Source organism: Triticum urartu, unplaced genomic scaffold (assembly GCF_056163025.1).
Source record: "Triticum urartu cultivar PI428250 unplaced genomic scaffold, HENAU_Tu73 scaffold2, whole genome shotgun sequence".
Lineage (NCBI taxonomy): Eukaryota > Viridiplantae > Streptophyta > Magnoliopsida > Poales > Poaceae > Triticum > Triticum urartu.
Window position 1 is genome coordinate 666,118 of NW_028260368.1, and position 24,810 is coordinate 690,927.

Sequence of the window (24,810 nt, forward strand, 5' to 3'; positions counted from 1 at the left end):
AATTCTCAATCAAAAAGGGCAAGGTGTAATATGTGTTTATGTAGCTATCGGTCAAAGAGCATCCTCCGTAGCTCAAGTAGTAACTACTTTCCATGAGGAGGGGGCCATGGAATACACTATTGTAGTAGCTGAAATGGCGGATTCACCTGCTACATTACAATACCTCGCTCCTTATACGGGAGCAGCCCTGGCTGAGTATTTTATGTACCGCGAACGGCATACTTTAATAATTTATGATGATCTCTCCAAACAGGCACAAGCTTATCGCCAAATGTCCCTTCTATTAAGAAGACCTCCCGGACGTGAGGCTTATCCAGGGGATGTTTTTTATTTGCATTCACGCCTTTTAGAAAGAGCCGCTAAATTAAATTCTCTTTTAGGCGAAGGAAGTATGACCGCTTTACCAATAGTTGAGACTCAATCTGGAGACGTTTCCGCCTATATTCCTACTAATGTAATCTCCATTACAGATGGACAAATATTCTTATCTGCGGATCTATTCAATGCCGGAATTCGACCCGCTATTAATGTGGGTATTTCTGTTTCCAGAGTAGGATCCGCGGCTCAAATTAAAGCCATGAAACAAGTAGCTGGCAAATCAAAATTGGAACTAGCGCAATTCGCAGAGTTACAAGCCTTTGCACAATTCGCCTCTGCTCTCGATAAAACAAGTCAGAATCAATTGGCAAGGGGTCGACGATTAAGGGAATTGCTTAAACAATCCCAGGCAAATCCTCTCCCAGTGGAAGAGCAGATAGCTACTATTTATACCGGAACAAGAGGATATCTTGATTCGTTAGAAATTGAACAGGTAAATAAATTTCTGGATGAGTTACGTAAACATCTAAAAGATACTAAACCTCAATTCCAAGAAATTATATCTTCTAGCAAGACATTCACCGAGCAAGCGGAAATCCTTTTGAAGGAAGCTATTCAGGAACAGCTGGAACGGTTTTCTCTTCAGTAACAAATAAATTTTGCATGTCTACTCTTGTTAGTAGAATAGGAATCGTTGAGAAAGCTTTTTCATTTGAATCATGCAAAAAAGTTTTCTTTGTTTTTAGTTTAGTATAGTTATTTAAAGAATAGATAGAAATAAGATTGCGTCCAATAGGATTTGAACCTATACCAAAGGTTTAGAAGACCTCTGTCCTATCCATTAGACAATGGACGCTTTTCTTTCATATTTTATTCTTTCTTTTATTTTTTTGCTTCTTCCGAGAAAAAACTGTTAGACCAAAACTCTTTTAGGAAATCAAAAAATCCAGATACAAATGCATGATGTATATATTATATCATGCATATATCATAAAGAAGGAGTATGGAGGCGGTAGTGGGAATCGAACCCGCAACCCCAAGGTTATGAGCCTTATGAGCTACCAAACTGCTCTATACTCTTAAACTAAAGAGGGGTAACTAGTGGATAAAAGAGGGTTGGATACGCCCCTCTACCAATATCTATACAAATAGAATAGTCCATTTATACAGAATGGTAAAGAGGGCTCCTCTATGATTATCAATTCCAGAAATCCATACAAATACGAAAGGGTATTTTATCCTTACCAACTGGATCTTGTTGCACCCGGTAACAAACATTCATAAACCATTTCTCGAAGTACGTGTCCGGATAGCCCAAAATGTCGATAGTTAGCTCTAGGTCTTCCGGTCAAAAAACAACGTCGATGAAGGCGTGTAGGTGCACTATTACGCGGTAGGGATTGCAATTTTTCTCGCATTTTCGTTTTTTCACTCAAACTCAAGGGAGAAACTTTGCTTCTTATCTTTTTTTTTAAAGATTGACGAATCAAATGATATTTCTGTTCTAATTTCTGCCGCTTCTTCTCCCTCTGAATCAAACTTTTTTTTGCCATAATGTGTCGTTGCTATTATTACCAAGTATACGGTTCTAATCCTAGATGGAAAAATAAATAGAAAAAGAAATCTAAAAAGGCAGATCCTCCCTCTCTATCAAGAGTAATGAACTAGGTGCTGATACAGTACAAAAAAACAAACTAAATTAACCAAACTTGCCTGATGTTGAGGCAATCAAGAAAGCTGCATAAGTGAATATATAACCCACGGAAAAGTGAGCTAATCCAACCAATCTTGCTTGCACAATGGAAAGAGCCACGGGCTTATCTCTCCAGCGAATTAAATTAGCTAAAGGTGTGCGTTCATGAGCCCATGCTAAAGTCTCAATTAATTCCTGCCAATACCCCCGCCAGGAAATTAAGAACATAAATCCAGTAGCCCAAACAAGATGTCCAAATAAGAACATCCACGCCCATACCGATAAACTATTCATCCCAAAAGGATTATATCCATTGATAAGTTGTGAAGAGTTTAACCATAGGTAATCTCTTAACCATCCCATCAAATAAGTGGAGGATTCATTAAATTGTGAAACGTTGCCCTGCCATAATGTGATATGTTTCCAATGCCAATAAAAAGTAACCCACCCAATGGTATTTAACATCCAGAAAACTGCCAAATAAAATGCGTCCCAAGCAGAAATATCACAAGTACCGCCGCGCCCTGGGCCGTCACAAGGAAAACTATATCCAAAATCCTTTTTATCTGGCATTAATTTGGAACCGCGTGCATCTAAAGCGCCCTTTACTAAAATCAATGTAGTTGTATGCAAACCTAGAGCAATAGCATGATGAACCAAGAAATCCCCAGGTCCTATTGTTAAGAAAAGCGAATTACTATTCTCATTAACAGCATTCAACCATCCGGGCAACCATAGGCTTCGACCCGCATTGAAAGCGGGGCCATTCGTTGAAGATAAGAGTATATCGAACCCATATGTCGTCTTGCCATGAGCAGATTGTATCCATTGGGCAAATATAGGTTCGATCAAGATTTGCTTTTCTGGAGTACCAAAAGCAAGCATGACGTCGTTATGAACATAAAGGCCCAAGGTATGGAATCCTAGAAAGAGGCTAGCCCAACTTAAATGAGATATGATAGCTTCTTTATGGTCTAACATTCTTGCCAATACATTATCCTCATTCTGTTCCGGATTGTAATCCCTAATGAAAAAAATAGCTCCATGAGCAAAAGCCCCTGTCATGATGAACCCTGCAATATATTGGTGATGAGTATATAAAGCAGCTTGAGTAGTAAAGTCTTGTGCTATGAATGCATAAGGAGGTAAAGAGTACATATGTTGAGCTACTAAGGAAGTAATAACCCCTAAAGAAGCTAGAGCAAGACCTAACTGAAAATGAATCGAATTGTTGATTGTGTCATAAAGGCCCTTATGCCCACGCCCTAATCGACCCCCCGGAGGAGTATGCGCTTCTAAAAGATCTTTAATACTGTGCCCAATTCCGAAGTTAGTTCGATACATGTGACCGGCAATGAGAAAAATAAATGCAATAGCTAAATGATGGTGAGCCATATCGGTCAGCCACAAACTTTGTGTTTGTGGATGGAATCCCCCAAGAAGAGTTAGAATGGCAGTTCCCGCTCCTTGAGCGGTACCAAATAAATGATTACTCGAATCAGGGTTTTGGGCATAAAGATTCCATTGACCCGTCAAAAGGGGTCCCAACCCCTGGGGATAGGGTAATACATCTAAGAAATTATTCCATCGAACGTACTCCCCCCTGGATGCGGGAATAGCAACATGAACTAAATGTCCTGTCCAAGCCAAAGAACTTACCCCGAAAAGTCCTGACAAATGATGATTGAGACGAGATTCCGCGTTTTTGAACCACGAAAGGCTTGGTTTCCATTTGGGTTGTAGATGTAACCAACCCGCTATTAAGGACAGCGTAGAAAGAAATAATAGAAAAAGAGCTCCAGTATAAAGATCCTCATTGGTGCGTAATCCTATTGTATACCACCACTGATAAACTCCAGAATAAGCAATATTCACTGGACCAGCAGCACCTCCTCGAGTAAAGGCTTCCACAGCGGGTTGACCAAAATGAGGATCCCAAATCGCATGAGCAATAGGTCTTACGTGTAAAGGATCCTGTATCCATGATTCAAAATTTCCTTGCCAAGCTACATGAAACAGATTTCCGGACGTCCATAGAAAGATTATTGCTAATTGCCCAAAGTGAGAAGCAAAAATGTTCTGATAAAGACGTTCTTCAGTAATATCATCATGACTTTCGAAATCATGTGCGGTAGCAATACCAAACCAAATACGACGAGTAGTGGGGTCCTGAGCTAAGCCTTGGCTAAACCTGGGAAATCTTAATTCCATAATGCCTTTCAAATCCTCCTAGCCACTATCCTACTGCAATAATTCTCGCTAAGAAGAATGCCCATGTCGTGGCAATTCCACCCAGAAGGTAATGGGTTACTCCTACAGCGCGTCCTTGTATAATGCTCAAGGCTCTAGGCTGAGTAGCAGGAGCAACTTTTAATTTGTTATGAGCCCAAACGATAGATTCAATGAGTTCTTGCCAATAACCACGGCCGCTGAATAAAAACATTAAACTGAAGGCCCAGACAAAATGAGCACCTAAGAAAAAAAGACCATATGCAGATAATGAAGAACCATAAGACTGAATGACTTGCGATGCCTGTGCCCACAAGAAATCTCGAAGCCACCCATTAATCGTAATGGAACTCTGTGCAAAGTTTCCCCCTGTAATATGAGTTACCACCCCTTGATCACTTATAGTACCCCAAACATCCGACTGCATTTTCCAACTGAAATGGAAAATGACTACCGAAATTGCATTGTACATCCAGAATAAACCTAAGAAAACATGATCCCAGGCGGATACTTGACATGTTCCCCCTCGGCCAGGCCCATCGCAAGGAAAGCGAAAACCTAGATTTGCTTTATCGGGTATCAAACGGGAACTCCGAGCAAATAAAACACCTTTCAAAAGTATTAATACAGTCACATGTATGGTAAATGCATGAATGTGATGGACTAAAAAATCTGCGGTTCCTAATGGAATAGGTAACAAAGCCACTTTGCCACCTACTGCTACTAACTCGCCGCCTCCCCACGTTAAGCTAGTACTTGTTGTTGCACCAGGAGCTGTTACGCCAGGCGCAGTAGCATGGATATTTTGTACCCATTGAGCAAAGATAGGTTGTAATTGTATGGCAGTATCCGAAAACATATCTTGTGGACGGCCTAAAGCACTCATGGTATCATTATGAATGTACAAGCCAAAACTGTGAAAACCTAGAAATATACATACCCAGTTAAGGTGGGATATGATTGCATCGCGGTGTCTAAGGACGCGATCTAATAGATCGTTGTATCGAGTAGTTGGATCATAGTCTCTTACCATAAAAATTGCTGCATGTGCAGCAGCACCGACTATTAGAAATCCGCCAATCCACATGTGGTGTGTGAACAAGGAAAGTTGTGTACCATAGTCAGTAGCTAGGTATGGATAGGGAGGCATAGAATACATATGATGAGCTACAACAATGGTTGTAGAGCCTAGCATAGCTAGGTTAAGAGATAATTGAGCATGCCATGACGTTGTTAAGATTTCATAAAGACCCTTATGGCCTTGTCCTGTAAATGGGCCCTTGTGAGCCTCCAAAATATCTTTAAGTCCATGGCCAATACCCCAATTGGTCCTATACATATGACCTGCGATTAGGAAAAGAATAGCAATAGCTAAATGATGGTGCGCAATATCGGTCAGCCAGAGACCACCGGTTACTGGATCTAGTCCTCCGCGAAAAGTCAGAAATTCTGCGTATTTGGACCAATTTAAAGTGAAAAAAGGGGTTGCTCCTTCGGCAAAACTAGGATAAAGTTGAGCCAAAAGGTCCCGATTCAAGATAAATTCATGAGGAAGTGGTATCTCTTTAGGATCCACCCCAGCGTCAAGAAATTGGTTAATTGGTAAAGATACATGAATTTGGTGCCCCGCCCAAGAAAGAGACCCAAGTCCTAATAATCCCGCTAAGTGGTGATTCAACATGGATTCTACATCTTGGAACCAGGCCAATTTGGGAGCGGCTTTGTGATAATGGAACCAACCAGCAAAAAGCATTAACGCTGCAAAAATCAATGCACCAATTGCAGTACAATAGAGTTGTAATTCACTAGTTATTCCAGATGCTCGCCAAAGCTGAAAAAAACCAGAGGTTATTTGGATTCCTCGGAAACCCCCGCCTACATCACCATTCAATATTTCTTGCCCTACTATAGGCCAAACTACCTGAGCACTGGGTCCAATGTGAGTAGGATCACTTAGCCATGCTTCATAATTGGAAAAACGGGCGCCATGAAAGTACATGCCACTCAACCAAAGAAAGATAATGGAAAGTTGCCCGAAATGAGCACTAAAGACTTTTCGAGAAATCTCCTCCAAATCACCAGTATGACTATCGAAATCGTGAGCATCAGCATGTAGGTTCCAGATCCAAGTGGTAGTATCAGGGCCCTTAGCTAGTGTTCTTGAGAAATGGCCGGGTCTGGCCCATTCCTCAAAAGATGTTTTTACAGGATCCCTATCCACAACAATTTTTACTTCTGGTTCCGGCGAACGAATAATCATTAAGTCCTCCTCTTTCCGGACAAGACATACAAAGAGACCCGCCAACTGTCTTTTTAGTGAATCTTTGAAAGATATATATTTTGAAAGATAGATTTTGAAAGATAGATTTTGAAAGATAGATATTGTGATTAGTTCTTTTCTTTACTATCTACCATCCTTCTATTTTTTTTTTAGTTATTCACTGGAGCAATTATATATTGAAGTCAATCCGAGGCAAGTGTTCGGGTCTATTATGACATAAAGATTAGGTGCCTAACGGACATTGTTTATCTTGAAAAACAAATATTTCTCGACGTAAGAAAAAAATCTTTTTTATTTTTAATTTAAGAAACTAGTGTATTTTTTTTGAGGGCATAAGCTCCTATCTATATCTACTTTCCTTGAGCATAATATAGGGTTTTTTATTTGATTCTAAATTCCAAGATAACTCATTAGAATTATTAATAAGATGGTCCTAATATATTAGCAATATTTAGATTGCCCCCTCTTTTTATTCACTTTATTACTTCTATTCTAGACCCTATCCCTATGGTTTATTCTTATGAAATATCATATAAAATAGAAGGTATAAGAAATGGATATAATGAAATTCTTGATTCGATCTTACGACCTAATTTATTTGATTAATGGATCAACAACCAAACCACCCATTTTATGAAAAAGAAGGAGCATGGTCTTATTCAAATTCAAAGCGCTTCGTAATCTTCAACCAGTTCTGTGCTTCAATATAATTTCCCGGAGTAAGCGCTATAGCTTGTTTCCAATATTCAGCAGCTTGATCAAACCAAGCTTCCGCAATTTCCGAATCACCCTGTAGAATGGCCTGTTCTCCTCGGTCGGAATAGGAAGTTCCTTCCCTTAGAACCGTACTTGAGAGTTTCCTACCTCATACGGCTCAGAAATTGCTATCTGAATTTCCCCTATCTTAACTGAATTCGATTTATCAAAAATCGATCCAATTTGTTCTTGGGTTAAGCAGAAGAAATTAATTACCTAAGTTTCAAACCCTAATTTTTATCAATAATCAGTTTGATCTTTTTTCCCACCTTCAGAAGAATGAAGCATAGATAGATATAGAGCCTTCGTTCAAATTTTCTGAGAGGTAACTATCCCGGTTTCATATATGAAATCTCTATAGAATCCTTGAAAAAGACTTTTTTCCATAAGAAAGAAAAAAGAACTTACTATCTTTGGGATCTGATACTACACCGCTGCTTAATCCCTTAGTGGATCGGCTCTATTACATAAGCGGATTCCTAAATTTTGCCCCATATCATGGGATAAGTAAGCAGTTTTTTTTAGTTGTATCGACCCAGTCGCTCACTAATTGATCTTTACGGTGCTTTCTCTATCAATTTGAGAAACTTTATCCATAGAGTAGTAGTATAGGCCATACTTTCTTCGTTTTTTGATTCTCGTGAAGTGTCCTTCCTTCCTACAGCTGATAGGGAAAAATCGTTGTTTTTACGATCCCTATGTAGAAAGCCCTTTTTTTCTAGTATTTACTAGAAAATTTGATCCTCTCTTTTTTTTTTTTCTTTCTATAGTGGAGATAGTCGCACGTAATGACAGATCACGGCCATATTATTAAAAGCTTGCGGTAAGAAGGGGTTTCGTTCTAGTGCCCGGAAATAATATTCCAAAGCCTTTGTATGCTCTCCATTGCTTGTGTGTATAAGGCCTATGTTATAGAGTATATAACTTCGATCATAGGGATCGATTTCTAGTCGCGTAGCTTCATAATAATTTTGCAAAGCTTCCGCATAATTTCCTTCGGATTGAGCCAACATCCGTTACGGTCGTTCATTCTATTCAAAAAATCTCCGTTCCAAAACCGTACATGAGGTTTTCATCTCATACGGCTCCTCCCTTCTGTACATAATAGTACTAAGCGAAATAATCTATAGAATCAAAATAGAATTAGTCCCGTCTCATTATGAACCGAAAGGGGCTGGTATTTTTCCAAGAAATCTCTAGCCAACCTTCCCACAAGAGGTTTTTCTTAACACCAATGAATTCTATTAATGCTAGAGGAAAACGATAGCTCCAATAATTTCTTTGTTCTCAACGCCTCCTATTTAGAGGAATTAGCTACTTCAACGATCTTTGATGGTTATAGGGGTATCCAAAGTACAAACCTGATGGTTGTTTGTTATCCCAACCATTCTTCCCAGCCCTGATACCGATCAGGAAAGGGGTAATTTCTAACAAAGTTTTTCTCTTGTTGATTCCTATTTCTAGGTGTAGTGCTTTTCTCCCCTATGCTGCCTACGGATACTAATAGAGTAGGATTGGCCTGTAATCCATACCATACCATATCCTGTAGGTGTAACCTTTCGCTCAATACTCAAATCTACAATTGAAGTATCTGAAGCCGCATCAATCGAGGATACACGACGGAAGGAATTGTTAGTTCGCCTCACCTTCCCGAAGCGTGGGTTTGTTTGCTTTACAAATTTGGTTCTCTCTATGCCAACCCCCCTCTCTTTTTCGTAAGACTGAGGTATAGGTAGGGCTAAAAAAAAGCAAAAAAAAGAGTCAAATCGCACCATCTCTATAATAAGTAAATGCCTTTTTTTCTCCTGAGGTTGTCGGAATTATTCGCAATAAAATATTGGCTACAATTGAGGAGGTCTTATCAATGAAATTTCCATTTCCACGGGATCTAGGCATAATTCCCAACCCATTCTATATAGAATTGTTTTCATTCCTTCACAAAATAACATAAAAACAAACACATTCGATTCTTATAATTATAAATAGATTGATCCATATGCTCTACTCTAAATCCATATGCTTTAAATGGATAAGAGAGATATGGATTTTCCGCTCAGCTCAAATTGTATCCTTTTCCTTCTGCTTGGACACGAAGAGATATGAAATATTTGACTAAGACTGGATTTCATTCCACTTTCCTATTTCTGAACAACAACTTATGTTATCAACTATTTCGTGTTTTCAAAGTTATTAATTGTCTCATACCCTATTTTTGATTTCGATAGTATGGTGTAGCGTATCTTATGCAAACGGAATTCTAAGGTTTCTTTATTTTATTATGCAATAAGAAGAATTCTTCCATTTTCTTTTTCTTTAGTTGCGGGAAAACCCAAATTAAAACTTTTATTTTATAGCGAGCGCAATTTCTAGTAAAAAATCCTGTATCCTTCCACTTAGATCAAAAGGAATTTTTCCAATAGAACTATGGAACCCCCGAGTGGTTGCGGTTGTACCTGTACTGCAGGAATAAGAAAACTCGCTATTCACTCAGTTTATTTTCCATAATAAGTTATGTAGGAGAGATGGCCGAGCGGTTCAAGGCGTAGCATTGGAACTGCTATGTAGACTTTTGTTTACCGAGGGTTCGAATCCCTCTCTTTCCGTTTTTCTTAATTCATCAACGTTAAGGATCACAATGTATCAAATCAAATAACAATTTTTTCCAGCAATAATATAATATCTTATATTATCTTATTTTGATTTAATAGAAATTAGAAATTCTCTATAGCAAATTACTGTGGTATGTAAAATACACATAGAGGAAAAAAGAAAAAAGGATCCTAATCCTAGGGTTAATCAATTTTAGCTAGTTGATGGGAAAATACAAATTAATGGTAATGGTCTTAGGGCGATTTAGTTCGGGGAAAGGGGAAGGGGAAGAAAATTCTATGAACCTTTCCTTTTTTCGTTAAGTTCAAGTCTGACGAGAGTAATATTCTACAACTAACAACTCATTTATTTTGAGACCGACCCACTTCCTATCTAGGATTTTATTTACTAGTCCTTTATATTCCAACGTGTCAATCGCCAAATGCTTTGGCAATTTCCCCGGGTCCGATGAAGCAATATAATTTTGAACCAGACCTTTTGATCTTTGGTTATCTTTCGTAGTAATAATATCTCGGGGTTTGCAACGAAAACTTGGTATATTGACTATACGACCATTAACTAAAATATGTCTATGGTTGACTAATTGGCGGGCCCCAGGAATGGTTGAAGCCATACCCAATCGAAAAAGGATATTATCCAAACGCATTTCAAGTAATTGTAGTAAAACCTGGCCTGTTGACCTTTTTGCTTTTCCAGCGATATGTACATATCTAAGTAATTGTCGTTCTGTCAGACCATAATGAAAACGCAATTTCTGTTTTTCTTGAAGACGAATACGATATTGCTCCTTTTTCCCAGAATTGAATTTTTTTTTAAGATTACTTCCGGATTTAGGTGTTTTTCTAGTGAGTCCTGGTAAAGCTCCCAGACGGCGTATTTTTTTTAAACGAGGTCCTCGATAACGGGACATGAAGACTCCTTTTTTTATTTTATTGAAATTTCATTTTACACAATTAATTTCATTGTATTTACATTACAGAATACATCGAAATTAAAACTGAATTAAACTACAGGATAAACAGAGTAAAATCAACTAAAGTACCCCAAAAAATGGAATTTCATCAAAATCTTTTTTTTTTGTATATATATTATTTATTTTATTGTTTTGTATCTAGCAAAATTGTAAGGTAAAAAACATAAAAGATCCTGGATTCTCCATTTAATTCGGAAAAAAAGAGATTCTTGTTCGTAGAACATCGATAGAGAAAAAAAAGCCGACTATCGGATTTGAACCGATGACCCTCGCATTACAAATGCGATGCTCTAACCTCTGAGCTAAGTGGGCTTACATAACGGAAATAGTGTAACAAATAGAAATAGGTATAGTATAGGAAATCCGTAAAATCTCAGATATTAGTTATTAATCTTAGCTATTAACTAGTTCTAAATTTGAAGTTATACTTATAAAAATAAAAAAATACTAAAACTTCTTAAAGATAAAGTTAGCTTGATATGCTTAACTATAGGATATTAAAAAATAAAATTATAGAATTTATTGGTATTTTCATTCGATCATTATAGACTTTATTATTTGTTAATAATTTGAGGATTAATATTTCACTAAGGGGAACATAGAGTCAGAGTAAATAAAATTGCTAATTCTGATTAGAAAAAAAGAATAAATATCAAGCGTTATAGTATAATTTTGAATACTATAAAAAAGTAAGACGGGAGGTGGGGGAGATAAAAACTTTTGGATATATTGATTCGGATTGAATTGCAAATACATCAAGGATAGAATCAATTCAATTCTGAATTGCAATAAGCAAGCGAGGTCTCTCAAATAGAGTCGAACTGAACTGCTAGACTACGTTGAGTGATGAACTCAATGATTCAAAAAAAAAACTAAGAGATGGATGAAATTACACAAGGAATCCTGGTCTCAAAGAAGAGGGAAATGGGGATATGGCGAAATCGGTAGACGCTACGGACTTGATTGTATTGAGCCTTGGTATGGAAACCTGCTAAGTGGTAACTTCCAAATTCAGAGAAACCCTGGAATTAAAAAAGGGCAATCCTGAGCCAAATCCGTGTTTTGAGAAAACAAGGGGTTCTCGAACTAGAATACAAAGGAAAAGGATAGGTGCAGAGACTCAATGGAAGCTGTTCTAACGAATCGAGTTAATTACGTTGTGTTGTTAGTGGAATTCCTTCTAGTTCTAAATTAGAGAAAGAGGGGTTTTATACCTTATACATTTAATAAACACGTATAGATACTGACATAGCAAACGATTAATCACAGAACTCATATTATATTCTAATTATAATATAGGTTCTTTATCTTTTTTAAAAATGAAATTAGAAATGATAATGATTATGAAATAAAAAACTCATATCATAATTTTTTTTTTTCATTATTGTGAATCCACTCCAATCGAATATTGAATAATCAAATTCTTCAATTAAAATTCAAAGTTTTCGAGATCTTTAAAAAAGTGGATTAATCGGACGAGGACAAAGAGAGAGTCCCATTCTACATGTCAATACTGACAACAATGAAATTTCTAGTAAAAGGAAAATCCGTCGACTTTATAAGTTGTGAGGGTTCAAGTCCCTCTATCCCCAAATCCTCTTTTATTCCCTAACTATACTATATTATTATTATTTATCCTCTTTTTTTTTTTCTTTTTATCAATGCACTTTTTTTTCTTTTTATCAATGCAATGGGTTTAAGATTCATTAGCTTTCTCATTCTACTCTTTCACAAAGGAATGCGAAGAGAACTCAATGGATCTTATCCTATTCATTGAATAGATTTCTTTTTTATTAGAGTATCGGCAAGAAATCTTGGTTATTCACTCTATTTTTAAGTTTTATTTAAGTAAACCATGCACAATGCATAGGACTACCCCCCCCATTTTCAAATTTAAAATTTGAAATACTTTAATTAATTTTTAGTCCTTTTAATTGACATAGATACAAATACTCTACTAGGATGATGCACAAGAAAAGGTCAGGATAGCTCAGTTGGTAGAGCAGAGGACTGAAAATCCTCGTGTCACCAGTTCAAATCTGGTTCCTGGCAGAGAAAAAAAAAAAAAAGATCCACCGAATAGGTATTGATCCAAATACCTCGAGATGGATTGTGATACATATTCATTAATAATATTTATTCATCTAAGTGGATAAATCTATAATATAAATATAGAGGCACTTCTTTTTCTTTTTAAAGAAGTTTTAAAATATATCTTTTCTTTATGATAAAGAAGGGGGTGAGATTCCCCTTTATTTTTTTGCGTTTCTTAATTTTGTATTCCGCTATTCCGACGAATATTTTTTTAGTCTTGCTTATCTTTATCTTATCTTATTTTCCTAGTTGTGCTAAGTAATGTGCGCGGTACAAAGTTCCTGGTAGAGAACTTCTTTGAGTCATCCTATTTTTCTGTTCATATGAAGGAAATTAATATGCGATTTTCAAAATAGGGGAATCCAAATGAAACCCTTTTTTTGCTCAGTCTATCTGGAATGCTTTTGTATAATTAGGAATTAATTATAAATAGGTATTCCGTTTCATCTAGGAAAAGAACCTAAAAATATTCCTTGACTTGAATAAAATCTGGAGTTGTGTTGTATAATGTGAGCATGAATTTCTTATCATTCAATGAGCATCTTGTATTTCATAAAAATTGGGGGTTATATAATCCTTACGTAAGGGCCAGCCTATCCAACTTTCAGGCATTAGGATACGTTTAAGGCGCGGATGATTATCATAAGAGATTCCCACCATATCATAAGATTCGCGTTCTTGAAAATCGGCACTTCTCCAAATCCAGAAGACAGACGGAATTCTAGGATTATCCTTTTGGGCAAAGACTTTTATGCAGACTTCTTCTGGATTATCTATACCATATTGTATTCTCGTAAGATGATACACGCTAGCTAAAGATCCACCGGGTGCTACATCATAAGCACATTGGGAGCGTAAATAATTGTAACCATATACATATAAAATGACAGCAATGGAATCCCAATCCCCTGCTTTTATTTGTAAAGTCTCTATTCCTCGGTGATCAAAGCCCAAAGATCTATGAACCACCTCATGTTTGACTAGCCAATTAGATAACCAACCCTGCTGCATTGTCTTCATCTCTCCCTCTTTGTATAAATATTTCACATTTCGGATGCAAGTTTGAAAGATTGCCCTGCTTTTTATTTTTCTACACAAAAGAGCCCCTCTCCTAATTCACTAATTTGTAGGAAGGTACTGAACTTTTGGATTTGAAAAAAGTTTCAGAAGATATATCTAATGTAGATGGTGATTGATAGAGCAATTCTTGCTCATAAGTTCCTGTATGAGTACTGCGCCTAACATAAAGCTTGTGACTGGTAGTAAAACATCTATTTTTATTTTGAGATAGAGTTTGATCCTCAACTATTTCTCGCGATATCTTCTTACGAAGTTTTGTTAGGGCATCTATAACTGCCTCCGGTTTAGGTGGGCAGCCCGGCAAGTAGACATCCACAGGAATTAACTTATCAACTCCCCGAACAGTACTATAGGAATCCGTACTGAACATTCCCCCTGTAATAGTACAGGCTCCCATAGCAATGACGTATTTTGGTTCAGGCATTTGCTCGTATAATCTCACTAAAGAGGGAGCCATTTTCATTGTTACCGTACCGGCTGTTAAAATTAGGTCTGCTTGCCTAGGACTTGATCTTGGTACCAATCCATAACGATCAAAGTCGAATCGTGAGCCTATTAATGAAGCAAATTCAATGAAACAACAACTGGTACCGTATAGAAGGGGCCATAAACTGGAGAGTCTTGACCAATTCGAAAGATCATTTGGTGTAGTTGAAATAACAGAATTGGAACTTGTTTGGTCAAGTAAGGGAAACTCAATCAAATTCATAACTGTCTCAATAGAATCTTTTCCTTCTTTTTTTTTGTCTAAATATTCAGTTAAGACCATTCCAAGGCTCCTTTTCGCCATGCATAAACTAAACCAACAACTAAGATAAGCACGAAAATCAAAGCTTCGATAAAAACGGATACACCCAATACGTCGAAACTCATTGCCCAAGGGTATAGAAAGACGGTTTCCACATCAAAAACAACAAAAACGAGCGCAAACATATAATAGCGTATTCGGAATTGTACCCAAGCCCCTCCCATGGGTTCTATACCCGATTCATAACTAGAAAGCTTCTCTGGTCCTTCACTAACCGGGGCTAAAAGTCCTGAAATCGAAAATGCCAAAATAGGAATAAGGCTTGCTATTATTAGAAATGTCCAAAAAATATCATATTCGTGAAGCAGAAACATAATGTACTCCCATTAATGTGGAATAGGCGGAACTTAAATTAGTCAATTCAATTCAGCATTGTCAATTTATCCAGAACTTCTCTCTTTTCCTCGGTGAAACAAGAATCTTTTTTGTTCAAACAAAAGCGCTTAGTTTAAGTTTAGCCTTTGTTTCCTCTGTGCTGCATCTTCTTTAAAGATTCATCCAATGGAATCCCAACTCCCTTTCTTTTGGATTTCCATTCTATTTAGATATGGTGTATGTAGATCTAATTCTTATATAAAGAAAACTTTCTCGTTTCACTTTGTCTCGCTTTCTCTAGAATCTCTAGAAAAAAGAATAGCTCTATCCTTTATTTAATATTTAATAATAAAATAATAAGAGACTATTAAATAAAAATGAGAATACTACTAAATTAGAACCTAATTAAGATAGTAGGACTAATCTATGCAGTATAATTAATGAGAAGTAATACTATAAAATAAAAATAAAGAACTCTATTTCAGAACTATGAGACAGAATATTCTGTTTTCTTATTTACTCTTTACTTTATTTTTTCTATTTAAAGTTGATCAATTTACATAATGTATCTATAAACAAAGTAATAAATATACTTAAAACAAAGTAGGAATTCGCAAAATGGATAAAATCATTGCAGTTATTATAGGGAAGTCTAGAGATATCCTATTTGAAGGAGGACGGGATTCAAATCAGGGAAAGGATCCTTTCTTCTATTGATTTGATAGAAATTCGTTTTTCTTTTCCTGTCTGTATGATTTTGATTTTCGATGAATGAGCCTTTGGTAATGCTTTTATCTCTATTCTATGTCGCAGGCGCCTATCCAGTCTATAAACAAATACTAATGAGAAAATGAAAACTATACTAAACTAAAGAAAACATAGGATAGAGATCCTAAAATCTAAAAAAGGGCATATTAGGGCTATACGGATTCGAACCGTAGACCTTCTCGGTAAAACAGATCAAACGGATTATTATCGAAATGATTTGAACTGTTTCAAAGACCCAACATGCATTTTTTTGCATTGGGCTCTTTCATAAACTGATTTAAAGATCAGTTAGTCCACCATAGTTTTTCTTTACGGAAAGATAATGAGATGGCTCCCTGTGCTCTGATTGATTTTTTGTATTATGATCTATCTAGGAGCAATACCAAAGTGTTTCAAAGGAGGATTACCTTGACTTAGGTCTGCCTCCGGTCTAAATTAAATCAACCTAAGTGAAATGGAGTCTCTATCGTTCCACTGCAAGAGTTAACTATGAGACTTCATACACCTTAAAGTTCATAGAACGAAAAGAAGTTTTTTGGAGGCCCTTATCCTCATTACGCCTAGCATTTAGTGGGCTGGATATTTACCTTATCAACTAGCAAATCCATAAGGGTTCTATTTGATTAGGCACCTGAATTGGCACCTGAATCGGACTGAACCGACTGTTTGTCAGGCTACTGTTCTCCTATTCTCTCGAATCTATGAAGTAAGACATTGATTTTGCAATAAGATCGATTATGTTCATTGCATAATAAGCTCCTTTGAAAAGCATTGGCGCACGTGTAAACGAGTTGCTCTACCGAACTGAGCTATAGCCCTTATCAGAGATATCTTAACATATAGATAATTTCTTGTCAAGATGAATATTTTCTAATGCCAGAGGATACCCCTTTGATCTGTATCTGTTTAGTATTTAGTTTAGTATTTAGTATATAACAGACCAATAACAGAGCGGTATTGCTTAGAAAAGGGATTCAATATATAATCGATCGAAGTAATGGGTCTTCCTTTGTGGTGATAAATTGCCTACTTAACTCAGTGGTTAGAGTATTGCTTTCATACGGCGGGAGTCATTGGTTCAAATCCAATAGTAGGTAAGTAGGTAGAAAAATTACTAGATAGCATTGGACTTACTTCGCTTCGCTATCTAATAACTTTTTCTACCCCTCTTCCCTTTTTCTTTGTATCAACTATAAACCACTGGATTGTCTTCAATTGGATGGGGGAATCCAATTGACAGCCTCGATTCGTATCCTAGCTCGTCTGAGAGCGAGCTTCGCTTCAACCAAATCTTTCGTACCCTCAGCTTTACTCAAGTTAGCTTCGGCTATTTCAAGTGCCTTTTGAGCTTCTTCCGGATCAATATCACTACCCAGTTCCGCATCATTTCCTAAAATGATGATCTCATTATTAACTATTCTCGCAAAACCGCTCCACAGAATCGCTGTTAACCATTGGTCGTTGAGGAGGCGTATTCTCAAAGGACCCATATCTACTGCTGTGTTAATGGGGGCGTGGTTTGGTAATACGCCAATTTGGCCACTATTAGTGGATAAAATGATTTCTTTCACTTCACAATCCCAAATAATTCGCTTAGGAGTCAGTACATAAAGATTTAATTTCATTTCTTCGATTTGTTCTCCTCTTCTAAGGTTATAGCTTTCGTGCTAGCTTCATCGATGTTACCCACCAAATAAAAAGCCTGTTCAGGTAGGCCGTCTAATTCTCCGGAAAGGATTAGTTGAAATCCCCTAATAGTTTCCGCAAGAGCAACATACTTTCCTGGAGAACCAGTAAAAACTTCTGCCACAAAGAACGGTTGTGATAAGAAACGCTCAATTTTTCTTGCTCTTGCTACAGTTAAACGATCCTCTTCCGATAATTCATCCAAGCCAAGAATTGCGATAATGTCCTGAAGTTCTTTGTAACGTTGTAAAGTTTCCTTAACTCTTTGCGCAGTTTCATAATGTTCGTTGCCAACGATCCGAGGCTGTAACATAGTCGAGGTTGAATCTAAAGGATCTACTGCTGGATAAATACCCTTGGAAGCTAATCCTCTGGAAAGTACGGTAGTAGCATCCAAATGTGCAAATGTTGTGGCAGGGGCAGGGTCGGTCAAATCGTCTGCAGGTACATAAACTGCTTGAATCGAAGTTATAGATCCCTTTTTAGTAGAAGCAATTCTTTCTTGCAAAGAACCCATTTCTGTACTAAGAGTAGGTTGATAACCCACTGCGGAGGGCATTCTCCCTAATAAAGCGGATACCTCTGATCCTGCTTGAACAAAACGAAAGATATTATCGATAAATAAAAGCACGTCTTGCTTATTAACATCTCGGAAATATTCCGCCATAGTTAGGGCAGTTAAACCAACTCTCATACGAGCTCCCGGTGGTTCATTCATTTGGCCATAGACTAGAGCTACCTTTGATTCCTCAATATTTTTTTCATTAATTACTCCGGATTCCTTCATTTCCATATAAAGATCATTTCCTTCACGAGTCCGTTCCCCTACTCCACCGAATACGGATACGCCCCCATGAGCTTTAGCAATGTTATTGATTAATTCCATGATCAGTACTGTTTTACCTACTCCAGCCCCCCCAAATAGTCCTATTTTTCCTCCACGTCGATAAGGAGCTAAAAGATCGACGACCTTAATACCTGTTTCAAAGATGGATAATTTCGTATCTAACTCGATAAAGGCAGGCGCAGATCTATGAATAGGGAACGTTGCACTACTATCTACAGGACCCAAATTGTCAACAGGCTCCCCAAGAACGTTGAAAATTCGTCCGAGAGTAGCTCCACCGACCGGAACACTGAGAGGAGCTCCCGTGTCAATCACTTCCATTCCTCTCATCAACCCGTCCGTAGCACTCATAGCTACAGCTCTAACTCGATTATTTCCTAATAATTGTTGTACCTCACAAGTCACATTAATTTGCTTATCGGCAGTGTCTCTACTCTGGACTACCAAAGCGTTATAAATATAAGGTAACTTGCCTGGGGGAAAAGTGACATCCAGCACGGGTCCAATAATTTGATCGATACGACCTGTACTTTTTTCTTCAATTGTGGAAACCCCGGGAGGAGAAGTAGTAGGATTGGTTCTCATAATTATCACATAATTAAAAAAAAGGAATTTGTCGAAATTTTTCTTTTTTTATTGTTGAATAATGCCAAATCAAATCAAAAAAAATCCAAAAGTAAAAAGGAAATGAATTAGTTAATTCAATAAGAGAGAAAAGGGGACCAGGACTTGATTTCGTTGCCCAAGCGAATCCCATTCAATCGTTTACTCATGGAATGAGTCCATTGGAAAGTTCAATCAATCTTTTTTTTCATATACATTTTGCCTTTTGTGGAGGATCTGTGCCTACTCTACTTTCCTATCTAGGACTTCGATATACAAAATATATACTACTGTGAAGCATAGATTGCTGTCAACAAAGAATTTTATTAGTATTTAGTTAGGTATTTGCATTCAAAATAAGAAAAGAGAACTATTAAGAACTTGTAAAATAAGGATTAGGAATTAATTTGGGTTGCGCTATATCTATCAAAGAGTATACAATAATTATGGATTTGGTAAATCAAATCCATGGTTTAATAACGAACCGTGTTAACTTACCATAACAACAACTCAATTCCTATCGAATTCCTATATTGGAATTCCTATAGGATAGAACATACACAGGGTGTACGCATTATATATGAATGAAACATATTCATTAACCTAAGCATGCCCTCAATTTTCTTTAATGAGTTGATATTATATTAATTGAATATCCTTTTTGTTTTACGAGATTTTTGCTAAAGTTTCATTTACGCCTAATTAACATCGAGTAGACCCTGTTATTGTGAGAATTCTTAATTCAAGAGTTATAGGGAGGGACTTATGTCACCACAAACAGAAACTAAAGCAGGTGTTGGATTTCAAGCTGGTGTTAAAGATTATAAATTGACTTACTACACCCCAGAGTATGAAACTAAGGATACTGATATCTTGGCAGCATTCCGAGTAAGTCCTCAGCCTGGGGTTCCGCCCGAAGAAGCAGGGGCTGCAGTAGCTGCCGAATCTTCTACTGGTACATGGACAACTGTTTGGACTGATGGACTTACCAGTCTTGATCGTTACAAAGGACGATGCTATCACATCGAGCCTGTTGCTGGGGAAGACAACCAATGGATCTGTTATGTAGCTTATCCATTAGACCTATTTGAAGAGGGTTCCGTTACTAACATGTTTACTTCCATTGTAGGTAACGTATTTGGTTTCAAAGCCCTACGTGCTCTACGTTTGGAGGATCTACGAATTCCCCCTACTTATTCAAAAACTTTCCAAGGCCCGCCTCATGGTATCCAAGTTGAAAGAGATAAGTTGAACAAGTACGGTCGTCCTTTATTGGGATGTACTATTAAACCAAAATTGGGATTATCCGCAAAAAATTATGGTAGAGCGTGTTATGAGTGTCTACGTGGTGGACTTGATTTTACCAAAGATGATGAAAACGTAAACTCACAACCATTTATGCGCTGGAGAGACCGTTTTGTCTTTTGTGCCGAAGCTATTTATAAATCACAGGCCGAAACCGGTGAAATCAAGGGGCATTACTTGAATGCGACTGCGGGTACATGTGAAGAAATGATTAAGAGAGCTGTATTTGCAAGAGAATTAGGGGTTCCTATTGTAATGCATGACTACTTAACTGGGGGATTCACCGCAAATACTACTTTGGCTCATTATTGCCGCGACAATGGCCTACTTCTTCACATTCACCGTGCAATGCATGCAGTTATTGATAGACAGAAAAATCATGGTATGCATTTCCGTGTATTAGCTAAAGCATTGCGTATGTCTGGGGGAGATCATATCCACTCCGGTACAGTAGTAGGTAAGTTAGAAGGGGAACGCGAAATGACTTTAGGTTTTGTTGATTTATTGCGCGATGATTTTATTGAAAAAGATCGTGCTCGCGGTATCTTTTTCACTCAGGACTGGGTATCCATGCCAGGTGTTATACCGGTAGCTTCAGGTGGTATTCATGTTTGGCATATGCCAGCTCTGACCGAAATCTTTGGGGACGATTCTGTATTACAATTTGGTGGAGGAACTTTAGGACATCCTTGGGGAAATGCACCTGGTGCAGCAGCTAATCGAGTGGCTTTAGAAGCCTGTGTACAAGCTCGTAACGAAGGGCGCGATCTTGCTCGCGAAGGTAATGAAATTATCCGAGCAGCTTGCAAATGGAGTCCTGAACTAGCCGCAGCTTGTGAAGTATGGAAGGCGATCAAATTCGAGTTCGAGCCGGTAGATACTATTGATTAACTAGATAAAACTAAAGATAAAGAAGGTATAAATAAAAAAGAAACGAAATAAAAAGAGAAAAAAATCAGTTATGAAATGCAGTAATTCTTCTTTATTCTTCTAATTGATTGCAATTAAACTCGGCTCAATCTTTTTTAGAAAAAAAAGATTGAGCCGAATAAAAATAGATCATGATATGATCATGAGACTTGACAAATTGAGATTCGTCTATTCTATATATCTAGAATATATATATTAAGGTATAATACAATAAAGAAATACAAATAAAATAATAAAATAATAAAATATAGTATTATCATATGATAATGATAATGGAATCAAATACGCAGTATTTACAGAAAAAAGTCTTCGTTTATTGGGAAAGAATCAATATACTTTTAATGTCGAATCGGGATTCACTAAGACAGAAATAAAGCATTGGGTCGAACTCTTCTTTGGTGTTAAGGTGGTAGCTGTGAATAGCCATCGACTACCTGGAAAAGGTAGAAGAATAGGACCTATTCTGGGCCATACAATGCATTACAGACGTATGATCATTACCCTTCAACCGGGTTATTCTATTCCACTTCTAGATAGAGAAAAAAACTAAAGGAGAATGAATGAAAAAAGACATAGTTTGGAAGTTAGACCTTTTTATAGGACTCTCTTTCAATTTCAAAAAAGAGGACGTTTGAAACTTTTAACAGGCGTAATCGTGAGTCAACAAGTGACTCGAACTGTGTGTAAAAAAAGAAGCATTTTTTTTTTTTCAAAATGCTAGAACTAGATAAGGAAGTTTTCTATAACCTTGAGAAAAAGGATAAAAAGGTAGTTTTTTTTTAGTTTATGACTCCGATCAAGAGCGAGAAATCCTTGATTTGGGATTGGACATAGAACCTGGACCCATCGTAGAGACGTTTAGTTCAAAAGAAAGGATCGTATCCTGATGGTAAGAATTATACTTTCGTGGAAATACAGCGCTATAGACTTCAATGCGGTAGAGTAGACGTTTTGTTTCTAATTTTTCTGGACCAAACCTCCGCTCCGACCCAACGATACAATGAATTTTTTCTGTTCATATTCATAAATAAAAAAGATTCGGAATCGCAATGCTACTATATGCGTCCAGAGGAGTATTTGGAATAATATTCTTCTATAATCCATTATTGCGGGGGGTCTTACTAACAGGGCTTCGCTGCACGGGACAGGTCTTCGTCGAAAAGCTAACTCCACCCGGCATTTTCATACCCTTTCTTTGGGTGGTATATCGCCTTTTAAAGTCTAAGAGGGTAGTAGGGGATCTATAGTAGGTAAGATAATTTGCCCTTTGATTTTGATTGAATATACTATTTTTCCGCCTTTACCACGCATTATTGTATGCGCTTCTAGAGAAGTATGTATGCAGGAAGTAAATTCTAACCGCTTTCTTTTGAATCCAATTTCAAATTAGATTAGAAAGATAGAAAGGCCATGAGGATGGGAAAATCAAAATAAAATCTTTTTAATTAGTTCTCCTTTTTTGGAATTTTCTTATTATCCTTTCATTTTTTTTACAGAATATTTTTCAAACTAAAAATAAAAAATACAATACAATAGTCAATATTCCTTATAATAGATATACTTAATTATATCATAAGAATCTTAAGATATTTTTCGACTAGATAGAAATAGTAAATTTGAATTGAGACACCTATTCCATGACGGATTTAAACTTACCTTCTATTTTCGTGCCTTTAGTAGGCTTAGTATTTCCGGCAATTGCAATGACTTCTTTATTTCTTTATGTGCAAAAAAATAAGATTGTCTAGTATTTTTTAGTGTAAGTAATATAATATGGTAGGGTATGTGGCTTTTTCTACACACACTTTCTACACACAAATGAAAAACGGTTATGGATGCGGATATAGGCTACGAGCATAAATGCATGAATATGCAGAGCCAGGTATAGCGAGTTTTATTTTATTTATTTTAATTGAATCAACGAATATTTTTTGAATAGAAAGTCAATGTATCTAACCTATTATTTCACAGGAGTACTAGTTGCTGAAGGCGATTTCAGAATCAAAAAAAGTAAAGTCAAAATTATTTAGCTTATTCTCTCAATTTCAATCGACCGCTGCTGGATTTAGTATATCTAATATGAATTGGCGATCAGAACACATATGGGTAGAACTTCTAAAAGGTTCTCGAAAAAGGGGTAATTTTTTCTGGGCCTGTATTCTTTTTCTAGGTTCACTAGGATTCTTATCGGTTGGGATTTCCAGTTATCTTGGTAAGAATATTATATCTATACTTCCATCTCAAGAAATTCTTTTTTTTCCGCAGGGGGTCGTGATGTCTTTCTACGGAATCGCAGGCCTATTCATTAGCTCCTACTTGTGGTGTACTATTTTGTGGAATGTAGGTAGTGGTTATGACCGATTCGATAGAAAAGAGGGAATAGTGTGCATTTTTCGTTGGGGATTCCCTGGAATAAAACGTCGCGTCTTCCTTCGATTCCTTATGCGGGATATCCAATCAATTAGAATTCAGGTTAAAGAGGGTCTTTATCCTCGTCGTATTCTTTATATGGAAATCCGGGGCCAGGGGATCATTCCCTTGACTCGTACTGATGATAAATTTTTTACTCCACGAGAAATTGAACAAAAAGCTGCCGAATTGGCCTATTTCTTGCGCGTACCAATTGAAGTATTTTGAGGTATCTTTTTTGAACTGAGTTGAATGAAGAAAAGAAGAATTGGAAGAAGAAAAGTTTTCTCAACACAGGGAGGAAGTCCCTTCTAAATTGGATTTGTTATTGTAAGGGGATTTTTAAGTATTTATCTAAAGGAAGGAACAAACGAGGATAAGAGAAATTTGCTTTTAATTTTTTTTTATCCAAGTTAGATATATCGCATACTATTCTTCCTTTTTCATCCGAAAGGGCTTTTTTTTTATTCTATTTCACTATTTCATTCCATCTAGATCTAAGAAAGAACCCAATGCACTGAAATTCCACTAATAACTAATATACAAAAAAGAAGAATAGATACAGGGTATCAAACCTATAGAGTTTTTGCTTCAAAGAAATAGAAATATCATGAAATAGAAATATCATCATATAGAGTCAGGGAATGGAATAGAGTCAGCGAATGAAGCATATTCATTAACAACTCCATTTACAGATCAAAAATGAAAAAAAAGAAAGCATTGCCTTCTTTACTATATCTTGTATTTATCGTACTTTTGCCTTGGGGGGTCTCTTCCTCATTTAACAAATGTCTGGAACTTTGGATTAAGAATTGGTGGAATACCAGGCAATCCGAAACTCTCTTAACTGATATTCAAGAGAAAAGGATTCTAGAAAGATTCATAGAATTAGAAGAACTTTCTCTCTTGGACGAGATGATAAAAGGGAAACTAAAGACACATGTACAAAAACCTCCTACAGGAATACACAAGGAAATAATACAATGGGTCAAAATAAATAATGAGGATCATCTCCATACCATTTTGCATTTCTCGACAAATATAATCTGTTTGGCTATTCTAAGTGGTTCTTTTTTTCTGGGTAAAGAGGAACTTGTCATTTTGA

General features: G+C 36.8%; 2 non-coding genes across 2 annotated transcripts; both read right to left on the minus strand.

Annotated features, from left to right (window-relative positions):
- Nucleotides 1–1,102: 1,102 nt before the first annotated feature.
- Nucleotides 1,103–1,174, minus strand: TRNAR-UCU (transfer RNA arginine (anticodon UCU)). The gene has a single exon. It is a non-coding gene; the product is annotated as a tRNA-Arg (tRNA).
- A 9,925-nt stretch (nucleotides 1,175–11,099) lies between these two features.
- Nucleotides 11,100–11,172, minus strand: TRNAT-UGU (transfer RNA threonine (anticodon UGU)). The gene has a single exon. It is a non-coding gene; the product is annotated as a tRNA-Thr (tRNA).
- Between the last annotated feature and the right edge of the window lie 13,638 nt (nucleotides 11,173–24,810).